The sequence below is a fragment of the Neoarius graeffei genome, chromosome 1 (assembly GCF_027579695.1).
Source record: "Neoarius graeffei isolate fNeoGra1 chromosome 1, fNeoGra1.pri, whole genome shotgun sequence".
NCBI lineage: Eukaryota > Metazoa > Chordata > Actinopteri > Siluriformes > Ariidae > Neoarius > Neoarius graeffei.
The window spans coordinates 26,341,069-26,358,102 of NC_083569.1; the positions used below are offsets into that span (position 1 = coordinate 26,341,069).

The following is a 17,034-nucleotide window of genomic DNA, read 5'->3' on the forward strand; positions in this document are numbered from 1 at the left end:
AGATGTGCAATGAACCAAATGAATAGGTAGATTTTCAAAAGTGCAAATTAAATCCTTAAGTGTACAGTATCAGTGATTTGTATCAGTTTTTTTTCTATTACCATTTTCTACACTGCAGAACAATACTGGAGACACCAAAACTTAAAAAAAAACAAACAAAAAACATATGGAACACACACAGAACTATGTGACATACAAAAAAAGTAAAAAAAAAAAAAAATTCCCACAGGAATGACAGACCGCATAAGAAACAAGGGGACACAAAAATTAGAACAACAGGGACAAATGAAAAGAGCAATGACAAAACCTACACAATACCTACACAACAATCGCAATACAAAAGAACAGTAAAAGATAGTGCAAAAACCCCATCATCCCACCAGCCACCGGCGAAGCAGGCAGGGGCCCGATACAGACACAGCAACCACCGATGGGCCACATCACCACCTCCAGGACCCCAGACAGACCAAACACAGGGCAGCAAATGGGAGAGTAGAGCCGACACCAGTGCGCAGCTTTGTCCTCGACCTGCACTGCAACGACCTCATGCCATCTCTCCTGCACATCTAACATTGTGTGTGTGTGTGTGTGAGAGAGAGAAAGATTTTGATCATATAATCAAAATCTCTCTATTCTTTATTCAGTTTTTTATTTCACAATCTATTTTATACACTACACACAGATCAAAACCTCTCTCTCTCTCTCTCTGTGTGCACTTATAAGGGAGATCATTATTCACTTGACTCTTTGGATAACAGTTGAAATAATCAAGACTGGGGGGTAACAGTGAAATGAGCGAGCACAGAGAACACATTTACCTCATTATTTAGCTTATTATTTGCTCATTCTTTCATGTGAACATTTGTTCATTTAATTAAAAACATGCTTGGAATAAAACAAATTGCCAACAACATAAAAGAGTTTCATTAATCAATTACCACATTACATATGTAATGCTTCCAGATGATACTATCTATTATTTTAAACACTATATTTCATTAGATTTTGGTTCAAAAGGAACACCATGTGACCTTACCGATTGGATTTAGCAACTACTCATGTTTATATCGGTGACGTGACCGCTCAGATGGTGGCATGATCTTGCCAAAATAGCTCAGTAGGGAGAGCGTTAGACTGAAGATCTAAAGGTCCCTGGTTCAATCCTGGGTTTCGGCACTGGGGTGTGGTCATCTAAGCCTTTGACACTTAAGAGGTGTGCCCTTCAAGGGTGTTCAAGCGTAGCTGATGGAAAAAAGCAGAATTTTGATCCATTGTAGCCCAAAGTCAGCAGGCCACTTGCAGAATGAATGGGTTTGATTTGTACCAACAAAGAGAGGTAACTTCAAGCCGACAGGACAGTTTGGTGTCTGCTCCATACATTTTGCAAAAGATAAATTTGTGAGGCAGATTCACATAGAAGGATTTGATTGATGTCTGGTACACGGAGCAGTTCCTACAATCTGGAAACAAAAGTCAGAAGCGCCATCCCAAAGAGCTCACCGCACAGGAAGGGTCAAGCTTGCGTTTAACCTGTTGCTTGAATTTATGAGTTGTCCATCGGTGTCACCAGACCCATTTTACTGGGGCACATGCCCCAATATATATCTGCTGTGATCCAGTAAAATTTCCTGATCACATTTCAGAAACAGTAATGTATTTGGCACTGCGGAATAACCAAACACTGTAAAAAATTGCAGCCTCATTTAGTTATGTCCACTTACTACCTCTCTTTAACACAAAGAGCTCTGACAATTTTTGGATTTTGAACTCAACTTTATGAGTTTTAGAAAGTAAAACTTATTGCTATCCATTGTGTTGACTATTTGAGAATTTTGCAGATTTGTATGTGTTGATTGAACTTGGGTTTGTACGTCATCAGTTGGAAAAAAGGAGAGGAAAAATAAGGTGGGAATGGGGGATGGGAGCTACAGAAAAAAAACAACTGTTTGCAGTGTCTTTAAGGCAACATTGAAGAATGGGAATACATTGCAGATAAGTCATATTTCGAATTCTATCCAAAATATACACATTTTGCAGTAAACAAGAAGGGACTTCTTCCACCGGCGGAAGAAGACTATTTCCCTAACAATGGCCTGTTAAAATAAGCGGAGCAATACAACACTGTCTGTACTGAGTGCAACTGGAAAACCGGATTGTCGAGAGACGCGTGAGTTTTTCATGCAGCATCAGTGCCAGGTGAGTTTAATAATCTTTAATTCACTATTTTTCCATTAACCTTTGGTGCAGTAATTTAATATCAGTAACTAGGTTGTGTTTTTTAATAGCAGGGAAAAGCTAAATTCAAGCCTTTGATTATAAGCTAATGGCTTGGTGGCATCTTTCATAATATTACCAAGAGCAGCAGCTGGTTTGTTCCTCACCTCAGGCTTCATTATTACTAGTAATAATAGCTTTTATACTAAATTATTTATCATGACTTATTCACAGCAATTTCTGATAAGGCTAAAGTCCCTAATGCAGCAAAACCACTTATAAAACAAATGCAACATGAAATTTAAAGATTTAATGATTTATTTATTCAATTACGGTATATTTTTACAGAACAGAATGATTGATTTTTCATAATTCCATGAATTCTGCTGACAGTCAGAGTTGAAGACAGGTTCCCCATGTGAGGCTGAATGTAAAGCCAGGATGCTTCAGTAAGAATCAACAATCTGTCAGTAACAATGGTGACACTGTCATGTGGTGCTGTGGGCTGGAGCTTCATGAACCTTTATGATGTGAACATATCATAGTACAGAAAGAATACTTTCACTCAGCTGAGACCATTCATCATGTTCACTGTTATATTCATGTGTCTGTGGCTTTCACTCGGTGAGTTAACTTTGACTTTTCATTATTGCAGAAATATTAAGCATTGAATTAGTGATTTATTCATCTGTGTGGTGGGAAGAAAAATGAGAATGTGCATGCTCTCTTCTCTATGGCAGCTTCCATAAAGCCACTTTTCACTCATACAATTATAGATGAAGGCAGTGATGTTACTCTGTCCTGCAGCTACAAATCAAGTGGTACAGGAAACTACCTGCAATATCCAAAATCTAAACCTGACTTCCTTCTTTTTATATCACAAAGTGGACATAAAAGTGATTCAATCCCACCACGTCTCTCTGCTGAAGTTGATGAAAAGAATAACCAAGTGGATCTGCTCATCTCCTCTGCTGCTGTATCAGACTCTGCACTATACTACTGTGCTCTGCAGCCCACAGTGACAGGAAATCCAACTGCACTGTACAAAAACTTTCACACAGTTATGTTACACTGAAAGCTGATCACTTGTCAAAGTTACATAATTCCAGATGATATAATATCAATGATATAATGAGTTAAAATAAATAAACGGGGGGGGTTAGATCAGTCAATAAAATATATATTCAGTGTGTCTTGGCATGGGGTGGTGTAGTGGTTAGCACTGCTGCCTTCCAGCAAGAAGGTCCGGGTTTGAGCCCCATGGCCGGCAAGGGCCTTTCTGCGTCGAGTTTGCATGTTGTCTGTGTGGGTTTCCTCCGGGTACTCTGATTTTCCCCAAAGACATGCAGGTTAGGTTAACTGCTGACTCTAAGGTGGGGTTTACATTAGACCGTATCAGCGGATCATCAGATTAGCATTTTTAAAAACGATTAGCATGCACACAGCAACGCCAATACACGATTCGCGTGCACACAGCAAAGCCAATACACGGATACGCTAATCACATGATTAATTCGGCACGTAAGTTGAGAAATGTGTCAGTGCGGCTCATCGCTTCCTCCTCAGCAGCTGCACTCCAAATCACTCTGCCCTGAACAGCGAGTGCCCTCTGGAGGGTGCGCACTCCGGCCCTGCGCAGCTCACAGAGCGCACGAGTGAAGTGCACGAGCAATGATTCGGGACTGAGCCGCTGTGCGCAAGTCACTTACCACTTGCAAGTGGAAGGATGGCAAGCCTAAAGACAATCATAACTACATAATGGGCAGTATTTGCATCAGTATTTTCAGTATTTTCATACTTTTATTCTCTTTAATGAAAGGTGATACAAGGCGGAAGTCCACGCCGTTTTTCAGCAATCGCGTCACATGACCAACGCCAGCGAATCAGGAAGGTGGATGTCACAGTGACGTTGTCCAATGACGACGCCAGCTAGAGCTCAGCACAGCGTATCCGCGTATCTCAATGTTTACACAGCACCAGATCAGACACGATCTGGATTGAATACGTGGACCCTGGCGGATTCCCGTTTCCTGGCGTTTCCAGGCGTTTTAATGTAAACGGACAGTGCATCTGTGAAGAAAACGAGACAGATACGGTCTAATGTAAACTTGGCCTAAATTGACTGTAGGTGTGAGTGTGAATGGTTGTCTGTGTCTATGTGTCAGCCCTGTGATGACCTGGCGACTTGTCCAGGGTGTACCCCACCTTTCGCCCGTAGTCAGCTGGGATAGGCTCCAGCTTGCCTGCGACCCTGTAGAACAGGATAAAGTGGCTAGAGATAATAAGATGAGGTGTCTTGGCTCGGTCTCCTGCTCCAGATCTATGTTCACACTCAGGATCACACTTTTTGGTTGCTAAGTACAATGATTTCGTATATTTTTGTTGTTGTTGTCAATGGCTTCATAATATATTCAAAACACACACACACACAAATACTTTCAAGACTCATAATGGGCATTTTAGACTTGCCTTGCCAGTTACTGAGCGATATATTTAATAAACTCCACAAAGATCAACATACACTTGCATTTGTTGTCCTACCTTAACCTGACCATAGTTTTAATTGATATCACTGTTTAAAGATCGTGATGGCCAAATGAGACTTTGAAGCGCGTATCAAGAATAAGGGGGCAGATGAAGCCCCGCTTTGAGGCTTTGTATCGTTGAGCAGAAAACCACATGACCCATGATAAACAAGCCCATACGAAAAAAAAACAGTAAAGAACTTATAAGAATTTATCACTGTCTCAGCAGTAAATCCTTATATAAGGATTTATAAATAAATATATATGCCATGTATAATTTACTCCTGAAAGTGGCCCCTTTTGCATTTCCCTCATACAAATTTTTTATGAAAATCTAGTATGTATGAAGGGAACATTGTGCATGGTTTTTACAGATAATGTGTATGATGAATTACACCGTCTTTGTATGCTTCATGTAATATTTGTAGTTTTAAATTATATTTTACAGTTTAAAATGTATATGCCTTTTATATGTAAATCCACACAAACATATATGTTTTTGTTTGAATTGTGGATGTATCGTAAAGGTATTCTATGATGGCTCTCTATGTTTTTTATATGTCAACCTACTGAAAAAGACAGGTTTATTGTATGACTTCTTTAGGTTTATAGATGTTTTTATATGTCGATCAATTACTATAAATGTAAAAATAGAAGAGTTTTTTTGTATGAATTGTTCAGGTTTATCTATGTTTTTAAAATGTCAACCAATTACTGTCAATGTCAGGAAAACACAGTTTTTTCGTATCACTTTTAGGTTTATTCACTGAACTTTAACACCTTCGTAGCAAGGGCGGACGTGGCTTGGTAATTGTCAGGGACCAAACGCGCTCAAACCACAGTTTATTAATAACAGGGGAAAAGGGAGTGGGTGAAGTCCAGTGGCAGGAGAACTGAGAGGCAGGGATGGCTGGTGGTAATATCTGAGGTCTCCCATCCAAGTACTAAATAGACCTGACCCTACTTAGCAGCTGAAATCTGACAGGATCAGGCGAAGTCAGAGAGTTGTGGCTACAGGCTGACAGTACTTGGGTTTCAGGCAGTCTCCCAGCAAGCAGTACCTCAGCAGGCAGGAGTAGAGAGCAGGCTGGAACACAGAGTCACAAATCAGGTAGCAAGATAGGGGACAGAAATGCAGGGTCAGGTGAGTAGGGCTCCAGGCAGGGCTGCACACACCAGGAAGATGGAGAGGCAGCCGAGCAGCAGGGCTGAGCGAGCTGGAGATCAGGCGAAGGTACAGGAGAGGCAGGCGAGAGGCAGAGTCGACAGAACGGAAGGCAGATTAGGTTACCGTGGCTGGAAAGCAGACAGAGTCAGACAGAACAGGATATTTTCAGGAGTCAGAGTAGTAGGAACACAGAGCAGGTTATCAGGCTGAGAGTTGCAGACGATCTGACACAGAGGCTTGGGAGGACTGCAGCTTAAATACACATGGGGGGAGCAGGTGATTGGCAACAGCCAATGACAGTCACTGAAAGATAATAAGAGGAAGTGAGTGTGGACGTGGCCGTTAATGCTGAGTGGAGATGTTACCTGAAGAGAGAAGCCCACAGGTAGGACCATGACAGGTAATGCTTCACAAAATGAACAAAAATGTACAAAACAGCAGCATTACAATAAACAAAATATATATATATAACTCTAAAAAAAATCTCACTAACATGCCCTGCATAAAATGCAGTTTAACCTCAAGGTGTGACAGATTTGTTTTTTGCCTTTAGTTCAGTGATTTTGGCATTGATCGCTGAGCCAATAGTTGAAAGAGGGGTCTGCGGAAACCGCTCGATAGTTGCACCCACAAAAGAAAAAACAAAAAAATGCAAAAACTTAGAAGGCTCTTGTCATCAGATGCATAATAGTGTAAAACATCTTCATTATATAATACTGTAGCTGAAAACCTACTGTAAATTGCATTGACTTTCACTTTATCCAGGGGTAGCCGATCGCCAGCTCCAGTCCTTTTGGTGCCCCATAGGTTATTGACTAGTAGAGTGTCCAGAGGGAAAACAGCAGTGATCAGATGCCTGACAAAGACTGTGACTGTGTTTGAATTGAGGGCATAGGTCCATGCCAGCTTATCCACCATCACTCCTGTCCCAGGATAAATCTCCACCTGTTTAAATGAGGACACAAGAACGGCATTAAAGCTGGAATATTTTTTACTTTTTCCTCCCCCCAATCACAATACACTTCAAAGCAATAGTTCATAGAAGCATTCTAGGGTCTAGGGTCCATTTGATCATGGGAACCAACAAAGGATCCTACAATGCTTCTTTCCCAGAATATTGCTTTAAGACTGTAAAAATGCAATCAGAGATGGCAACCTGGGCTCCTGACCAATGCTACAGATGGCTTTTTAACATTGCATTATGCATAGATGTGTGTGCATGTGTGTGTTTGTCCAAGATTGTATGATGATGTGTGTTTGGCTCCCACTGCAGAGGATACACACACAGGTGGACAAACAGACATACAGACAGCATCATTGCAATACCTGGCCAAATACCCCGTGAGGGGCAAGGTAATAAGAGTAAATTACACTATACAATAGTACACACTTTCCAAAGATGTCTCACATGCAGTAGATTCATTTTCTATACTGTGTTCATTTATTCTTTGAAAATCAATTACCTTAGGTGACTGGGCCATTGGTGATGCAGTGGGAGAGTGGGCTGTGGATTTTGGTGATACTTCAGAAGTGGGTCCTGAAGTGGATGACCACCCAGCTATACTACCTACTACTGGTGAAGTAGTAGGAGTAGTCATCGAGTCCATGACTTTCCTCATGCCATAAACTAATCCTGGCACTTGTCTTTAACTCACTCTAGTGACCTCATTTTTTACACTACAGACAAAAAAAATTACATCAGTGTGTTCAGGAGACCCTTGTGGTGCTCACTGTGAAAGAACTTTGTGAATATCTTCTTCCGTTTTCATGTAAATCCCCATTGTTTGGGGGGTCCCCCCTGAGGAAAAACTGCCCTTTTTGTGTGCTTCTCTGTCTCTCTGTTCGCAGCGCACGGGTGGGGGAGGGGATGCTCGCTCTCACACACACACACACACACACACACGGGAGGGAGGGGCTGCTCCCTCTCAGAGAGACACAGGCTTGTAGCTTCATGGCAAGTCACACATTCACACAGTACAGCTCAGCTCCAGCAACTGTGACTGCTACGCGCACTGCATCACTCTCACAGTTTCCCGCAGGGGAATTGTTGACTCTAGATTTTAATGGGTACCTCCTGAAACAGGTGAAAAGTAGCCAAGCTGTTCCACAGCAGATCTGCAAACGGGTAGTAATGGCCCGCGCATTCCCCCGTTTAGCAAAGCAATTTCTAGCAGATGCACCAGCAGAGGTTAAAGAGTTTTGCAAAGACATGAGACCTGGAAAGCACCATGTCAAGAGGTTCAGTGAGGTGACAGCCATTGGCTCACCACAATTAAGAGTAATCTCTGCCTGTGACCAGGCTGCCATCCACAAAGTGAAGGATATTCCAACAAAGACTACTGTTAAGTACTACAGGAGAATGGCTGTAAATGGAGAAATTGTTCATGGCCATACTTACACCAAAACAAAACAAAGAAACAATTCTGTTGTGCTTTTGAAAGATGGGAGTATTTTTAGAATTTCCCACTTTATTGACACTGGTGATGATTGTTTTATATGCCATTGGAAACCATGGAAATTGCACAAGTCAGAGGTTTGCCAAAGGATCAATCGTCAAAACCTCTCTGAATTACATGTCAGCTATCCATTTTCCCACAGGCTTTCACAAAGCCATCAACACTGTACAGATAGTTAAGCCATGTATGTATATTCAGTGTACTCAGTCCAGCCCAGTTGTTTGTCGATTAATAAAAACACATTACTGTAAATGATGGAATTAATTAATTGTGTATATCAGTTGTAATATGAAATTATACAGTACATGTTATAAGGGAATATGTGCATAAAATGTTGTATTTCTTCAATAAAGTGACAAAATACAGTGTATAGCTGCTTTCTTCTTTCTATTATTGCAATCAATATATGTTTGACCTTTGTGACCTATGACCTTTGTAACAATTAGGACTTTGCAGAGTGAAAATCTGTTTACAGCATGTCAGATGTTCATATGCTTTATCAGTGGGAGAGATGTTGACAGTGCTCTTTAATGTTTTTAAGGTTGTATATTTGCATTCCCCCATGCCGCCCAGCAAGCTCTCTCCTCTCTTCACCCACTCCCAGTGACACACACACACACACACAAAGTGAAAGGCCTACAGCAATTGTCATGTGGTTAAAATGAAGTTTCTCTGACATTTGTAAGGATATTGTATGACGGACTAGTCACATATACAGCCTTTGCAGGTTGCAAAGTTTTATATGTTTCATGCTAAACATATTTTACAAAAATCCTATAGCTGGTTTCACTGTCATATACAAATCTTCTAGAGTTCAGATAAAACATGTAAAAATAGTATATGATTTGTCTATATCTTTTCCGTATGGGCGGACAAGTTAAAGTTCAATACATGCGGAAGGAGTGAGCACTCTCAGCAAGGCAAAGCCGGGCGTGACAGTATGTGCTCTAATTGCCATACCAGTGAGCCTGGCACTTTGGTCAGGTTAGCCATAGAGATTTTCTGAAGAAAGCAAAAGTAACATGAACCTGCTTTCCTCCACACATCTCATGCAACCATCTCAAATGTTGAGCAGGATCCTGCAGACATGAAAAGTCAAAACTTTGAAAGATATAAATTCCAGTGGCACATAAGCGCTTTTGTGTGGGTCGTCTGGCTTTGTCTGGTATGATTTTCGCTTCGCTTGTGAGAGGTCCAAGGTTGAAATCCTGGATAAGCCCAGGGTTGACCTTAAATTGTTCACCTGTTAGAAAAAAAAATTAAAGGAATGCTGGCTGCATCGTTCTGAAAGTGCTGGTCTCATGAAAATTGCATCATAAAATCTCTGGCTTTCTGTGTGTGATGTGCTCAAATAGGCTGCAAAGTTATAGGGCCAGTGGCGCAATGGATAACGCGTCTGACTACGGATCAGAAGATTCTAGGTTCGACTCCTGGCTGGCTCGAAAATTTTAAAGGGTGGTGTAGTGGTTTGCACTGTTGCCTCACAGCAAGAAGGTTCTGGGTTCAGTGGCTGACACGGGCCTTTCTGTGTGGATCATGTTCTCCCCATGTCTGCGTGGGTTTCCTCGAGGTGCTCTGGTTTCCCCCACAGTCCAAAGACATGCAGTTAGGTTAACGTGGGGTGGCCTTGGGCTGAAGTGCCCTTGAGCAAGGTACCTAACCCCGGGTGCTCTGGTGTGTCTGCCCACTGCTCCGGGCGTGTTTGCGTGTGCTCACTGCTTCAGATGGGTTAAATGCAGAGGATGAATTTCACTGTGCTTGAAGTGTGCATGTGACAAATAAAGGTTTCTTCTTCTTCTAAGTTAGCATATAAATAAAAAAATTCGTTCAAAAATACATTTTTGCATATGAATTCTGCTCCAAAAATCACTAAAAGCTTGTCCGCCATTATTAGATCGCAGCGATTTACAGGTTAGCGGTGCTGCATGCGTGACATCATGTGCACCAATCCCTTTTTTTGTGTCCACCTGGACTCTATACTATTCTCTGCAGTGGCGTCCATTCTTGAAACTAATTCTTTTGAAAGAGACAAAAAGGCTCTTTAAATTCATCCTCAATCTTTGGTTGGTTGTCTGAGGATGATTTAGAACCTATAGCCACGGAGAAAGAGGTGGACAAATATACAAGCCAAGTTGCTCGTGAAGAAGAAGAGCAACAGGGGGGCAGCCAAGATGGCATCAGTGTAATATGTGATTTGTGTAGCTCCGCAACATGATGAATGAAACCTAATGTGCTGAATTGCTAAATATGCTTAAGGGCTGATTAGAATGAACCTAATTGATAAACTAAATAGCGACTACAAGGACCTCGCTCAGAAACAATTTTTTAATCCTTGTTTTCTTTCATTTTATTCACTGTTATCTAGCTTGCGCCTTGAGTTAACCATTCAGTGAACCTGCTAACTAAAGGAGAAGTGAACATAAGTTGGTAAGCATACTTGCTACTTTTTTCAGGTTATTCGTCAATATGGAAACAGAGGAAGATAGCTGTGCTGTAATGGATTTCTATGCCAGAAAGTCTCTGAGTGAAAAGTTTGAACCAGATGCTTTACAAGACGGAATGGAACAGTGTTTCGTGCCACTACCAGAAACTCCGAAACCACGACCAGCCAAAAAGTCGAAGACGCGTGCCAATGACGAGGATTATAAAGAGGCTGTGCCCATCGTGCTTTTGCTAATAATAATGGAAAGAATTGAAAAGATGCAAGAAGAATCTTTCAAACGGCTGCAGTCACTTGAGGCAATGGTTAAAGATAATACAAATCCCATTAAAAGTGTCACCGACGTCCTTGATTCTATGGGGAAACAGGTAGAAGACGTGACAAATAAAGTCGTCGCCTTACAAAGTAAAGTCCACATCTTAGAAAAAGAGAACAGTGTCCTCAGAAACAATGCAGCGACCTGGATGCCTATAAAAGAAGATGGAATCTACGAGTGTCTGGCATTCCGGAGCAAGCAGGTGAGAAAGTGAAGAATATCATTGCTGACATTTTCGAACACGTCTCCCTGGACATCGTGGACCAGCTGGCTTACTCAGTGGACATTGCTCACAGATTAGGTCCCTGCTCTGCATAGGTGTGCTCCAGCCATTGCATCATACAGTAGTCCAATTCCTGTCATGAGCACACAGGGACATTGGCAGTGGCATTTCCAAAACCCAAGGGCTGTCCTGAGATCACTGAAATATGCACAACTCACAACAAACCCAAGGAAGTGTGCAATTTGGTGGGTGGAAGTACAGTATCTGGGCTTTCACTTGGGTCATGGGCAGGTGCGTCCCTAAATTGATAAGAATGCAGTGATTGTGGCCTGCCCAAGACTCAAGACCAAAAAGGGGTGAGGCAGTTCCAGGGGCTGGCTGGCTATTACAGGAGGTTTTTCCTAATTTTTTGGAATTTACCAGCCTGCTGACTGAGCTCACTAAAAAGGGAGCACTAGAGCTCAGCTAGTGAACAGAGCAACTGTGCAATGGAGGACGGAGCCATGCAAACAGGCTTTTTCACAGATTGGAATATTGTTTCTCCAAGACCCTCAGTGTAGACATAAATACACAAACAAAACAAGCATTGATTTAAAAAAAAAAAGCACACACACACACAATACCACACAAGCAGAAACAGCGCAAATTGTATTAGTGCAAATGGTAATAGTAACATTGCAAAATGGCTAAGGACTTAGTGTTGCCACACGTCCAGGTTTTTCCGGGATTGTCCCGGTTTTTTTGTGGAAAATGGAAAATGTCCAGGAAAATGGAATAACCTTCCCGGGACACGTTTTGTCCCGGTTTTTTACTTCCTCACATTATCCCCCATTGAAATAAACACAAATCATTAATGTTTCTCGCAGCCACTTAACATATTAATAGTTTTCACGTAAGCGGGCATATTGTAGGCAGCTACTTGTGCGGCCTCACCGAATGTTTGCGCACGCAGCCAGTCGCCGTTGCTAGGTGATCGTGGTCAATACAACGGCGGCCGCGCGAAATCAAAGCTACTGGAATACCGTAATACCAAACAAGAGGTGAGAGTTCCCTTGGTCGGTGCGCGAGTAGGCTGGCTGTCTACTTCCTATGTTCAGATTCTGATAAAGGCTGGTTCTAAAGCCTGGGCCAATTTCATCAATAAATGAATCATTAAATAAATCATTAAATATATCAAAAAAGAATGCCTGAACACTGGCGTGAGAAATGAATAAATCGGTTGTCCCAATAACATAGCACCTCTCTCTTGTGATTAAAACAAAGGATTAGGGCTATTTGGTATGATACGGTAGTCTAACTTTTAAAGTTCAGTTCTCCAGAGAAAAGGCTAAAACAACAACGAAGCAGACTGAGAGAAATTATATTGATTATATTTGTATTATTTTGATTTGGAAACGGAATGGGAGGAGAGACTCTTCAGGGGGCTGTTAGCCTACTATTAAATATTTGTTAAAAAAAATACTGGCGTCCAAATAAGATCATTCCTATATGAAATTATTTTTTGTAATAATATTTGTGGTAGTGCCCATTTAAGGGTTAAGAAGACAAAATGAATTTTAACTAAACGCCTAACTGCACCAGTTGAACTGTTTTATTTTTAAACGTGAACATTCACATAAGGCATAAGGCATCGTAGATGTGCGTGTCCGCAGCCCTCAACCCCCGCGCTCGTACGTGCGCGCAGGCGCGGCCGCCGACCGATGTGTCCCGGTTTTTTACAACTCAGACGTGGCAACCCTAAAGGATATGGGAGTATCTGCAATATGCAAATCATGATCCATTTACAGGATGAGTCGTGAGCAGATGTTGAGGCGAGGAAGTGTCATAAAGTGACAAGTGCTTTATTACTTGACAATACTACAGATGGATTTTAGTAACAGACTGAGTTATTTGGAGATAGGGGAGAGAGAGAGAATTCAGCATCCTGACAGCATGGTATATAAAGCTGCTCGCCAGTCTGGTGGAGCTAGCTTGGAGGCTCTGGTACCTTTTTCCAGAAGGCAGGGGACTGAAGAAGGTGTGTGAAGGGTCAGTAGGTCTATGTTTTGGTTGTACATGGCTGCCTGCATCACTGCCCCAGTCTGTAATGTCGAAACAGTTCTGAAGTGCAGAAGTAGCACCTCTGGCTGCACACGTATCTCTTTCAGAACTGATTTGGTCACTTTCACCCTTGGCCTGTATGCTGGCTTTAGCATAACTGTGATGTGGTCAGAGAGTCCGAGGTGGGGGAGGGGGCAGCCTTGTATGCTCCTTTGTTGTTAGTGAAATCAAGGTCCAGTGTATTATTTCCTCTTGTAGGGAAATCAACATGTTTGTGTAGCTTGGGTAAAACAGACTTTGGATTGGCAGAGTTAAAATCCCCAGCAATAATAAGAAATCTATCTGGGTGGGCTGGCTCTTGCTCACTGATAGCTTGGTACAGTTCATTTAGTGCTGCCTCTCTGTTGCTGTTATTAGTGCTGGGTGGAATGTATACAGTTACTAACAAAATAGCTGTAAATTCCATCAGCAGGTAAAAAGTTCAGCACTTCATAATCATAAACTCCACCAGAGCTGAACAGTGTTTAGAAACCACTATCATATCCCGACACTGAGCATTGCTTGGTCTTACCTCCCACTCCCCAGGCTCCGTCAGCTATGTGGCACATTAGCCAGTCTAGCTGTATGGCGGAATCCGGGATGATGTTATTTAGCCATGTTTCTGTGAAAATACAAACACATTTTCTTGTGTCGCACTGGGTGGCTCTCAGAAGGTGTACATGGTCCATCTTATTGTCTATGGAATGAACATTGGCGAATATGATGGCTGGTACTGCCGGTCTATTTGGATGAGCCGCTAGCCTAGCCCATGTCCCTCTGCACTTTCCCCTTCCCTGCTTCCTCTCACAATGCCTGCAGTGCCCCCTCTCCTGATAGGAAACAGTACTTGAAGTCAGTGACGTTGTGATCTGGCAGAGTAGGCTGAGGCTCTAGAGATTTTGTTCTTGTGCTGCTTGTCAAGCTGTGTTCACTTGTTCTGCCAATATTCAACAGAAACTGGCAACTGTACTTGTGTCTTAACATATACAAACATGTAGACATAGTTGAAGAAACATTTCAAAACACCATGTTATTGGGTTTGCGAGGGACTGCTGCATCCGTACCGTACATGCCACCATCTTGAAACCATCTAATAACCATTAGATAAACCAACTTTTTTTTTTTTTAGTGTGTTGCAGGCATCAAATTCTGAGTTTGTTTATATTTACAAAATACAATTAAGTTGGTGAGTAAAATTTTTGAAAATCTCATCTTTGTCATCTTTGTCCTTTTGTCAGTTAAATAAAGGTTCACATGAATTAACACATCACAGATATTTGTGTTAATTGCTTTTTGGAAAATATCTCAACTTTTCTGGAAATGGGGTTAGTATTAGTCCATATGGAGATTATAACTAGGGGGCGTGTCACTCTGTGTAATCATCTGACAAGGCTGTTCCTGATTCGCTGAGTGAATCTACAGCGCTGGGCTCATTCAGTTTGCCCAAAGCCTCATTTTATATCATTGTTTATTTTTCTTTTCTTCTTCTTTATGATGGTGCTGTTGTACTTGGCTTCACAAAAGTCCAAAATAGTAATCTTTAAAACATTTGAAAATGTAGGAGAATAGACTGTCTAGGTGGAATTCGATTCCACAAATCAAGTCCCAAAAAAGCTATTAAATAATAATCCTGTGGCATAGGTCACTTTTGGAGATTGTGTAGAAGGTTATTACAAATTTTTTGACACCTTTGAAATAAATTTTCGACCTTCCTACAATTTTATACCGCAATAAAACCCCTTAAGCCTAATTTCCACTAATTTTGTTGCAATATAGTACCCTACCACCGGGTGGCCATTGTCACAGACTAGGTTCCTGGAATATTCCAAGAACCTAGTTTGTGGAATTTCAGACTGCTTTTTTGGAACTTGCTCCAAACTCAATTCTGATAGGCTGGGGCACCAACCCTGGCCCTAAGCCACACACCCCCAGACTCGGTTTCTGGGTTCCAGACTAGTTTTTTGGAACTTGCTCCAAACTCCATTCTGATAGACTGGGGCACCAACCCTGGCCCTAAGCCACACCCCCCAGACTCGGTTTCTGGGTTCCAGACTAGTTTTTTGGAACTTGCTCCAAACTCAATTCTGATGTGCTGACATGTGCCACCAGACCATAAGACACTTCACCACACTCTTTTCTTTGGAAAACAGACAACTTTATCAGGAAAAACCCTTATATCTCGCTCCCTGAAAGACATTGGAGGAAACTTTCACCACAGGGTCGTACAGACTGGGCTCCTCTATCAAATGCCATTGCTATTACACTAGACTTGATATCTGGAATTCAGACTTGATATCTGGAATTCAGACTTAATTCCAGATATCAAGTCTCAATTCCATATATCAAGTCTCAATTCCAGATATCAAGTCTGAATTCCAGATATCAAGTCTCAATTCCAGATATTGAGACTTGATATCTGGAATTCAGACTTGATATATGGAACAAAATAGGGTTGTGACTTGAGATCTGGAACCTGGACACCAAAAAACATTTTATTGCAATTCAATAACTTTAATGCACTTCCATATCTTTAATAAGCCAAAAAAACTTTAAAGAAATACAATAACATCAAACATTTCAAAACACACTTTTAATAGAACAGTATGGAACAGAAGGTCATGGGGACACTTCGGGCTTGTTCTCCCACAGCCCTAAATCCTCCTGGGGAAAGTTGTTAGGAGCATGTTTCAGGCCATTTGGAGTGTATTGGTACGTGTTTTGGAGACCTGAACAATTAAATTTGATATTGAACTCTTATACATATATATAATACAAACATACTTTCATACATACATACATACTGTGACAGGGACCGTTCTTGTACTCGCATGAGTGGCCAATGAGCTCCTTAGAGCGTTAAACGTTGGTGGGGGTGCGGGGAAGCCCAGGTCCAGCCAGGTTCTCTTAAAATCCTCCAAGAGGAGTGGCGCCCTCCCCCCAGCACTACTGGAAAAAAAGAAGGGGCCTCCCCAGCCCTGCAGGTCCTCCCTCCTTTTCATCCAGGTCTTCATCATGCGGTAGACATTGGCGTGCACAGGCACCCTGGCATCGCCAAATGTGCGGCGTGTCTTGTGCTCCTTCACCTGTATGAGGACACGATGAGTAAAACAGACATATTACATTACATTACATTACATTACATTACACTTATCCAAAGGGGCGGTTAAGCCACGGGTGCCCCATATGTCCAATATATGAAATATATTGTTTTTAAAATATATGAAAGAGCTTTACTAAACACATGAATGGAGATGAAAACATACGTATATCACGTGGCACTGCCCCGCTTCCCGAGCCTCTAGGACATCAGTCCTCCTCATGTTTTTCAACACTGTGATCCTGTGGCCAGTGTCACTAATTATCAGCCCCGCCAGCAGGGCAAGAAATCTCTGAATTTGGGGCCTTTTTTTGGTTGTCACAGCTTTCTCTAAGAAAACGTAAATAAAATATTACAGGAAAAAATATATGCATAAACAATTGTAAGTCATTAACACCCTTATAATTTTGGATATGTAAATGTATGTATAGACTTACTGAAAAATTGGGGCAGGAGCTTGTTGGCCTTTTTAATGAAGCTGCAGTGTACAGCCAAGGGGAGGACATTTTCTGGAAT

General features: G+C 41.7%; 2 non-coding genes across 2 annotated transcripts; both read left to right on the forward strand.

Moving 5' to 3' along the window:
* The first annotated feature begins 1,103 nt into the window (after positions 1 to 1,103).
* Positions 1,104 to 1,176, forward strand: trnaf-gaa (transfer RNA phenylalanine (anticodon GAA)). Its single transcript has one exon. It is a non-coding gene; the product is annotated as a tRNA-Phe (tRNA).
* An 8,556-nt stretch (positions 1,177 to 9,732) lies between these two features.
* On the forward strand, positions 9,733 to 9,805 carry trnar-acg (transfer RNA arginine (anticodon ACG)). The gene has a single exon. It is a non-coding gene; the product is annotated as a tRNA-Arg (tRNA).
* The last annotated feature ends 7,229 nt before the right edge of the window (positions 9,806 to 17,034 follow it).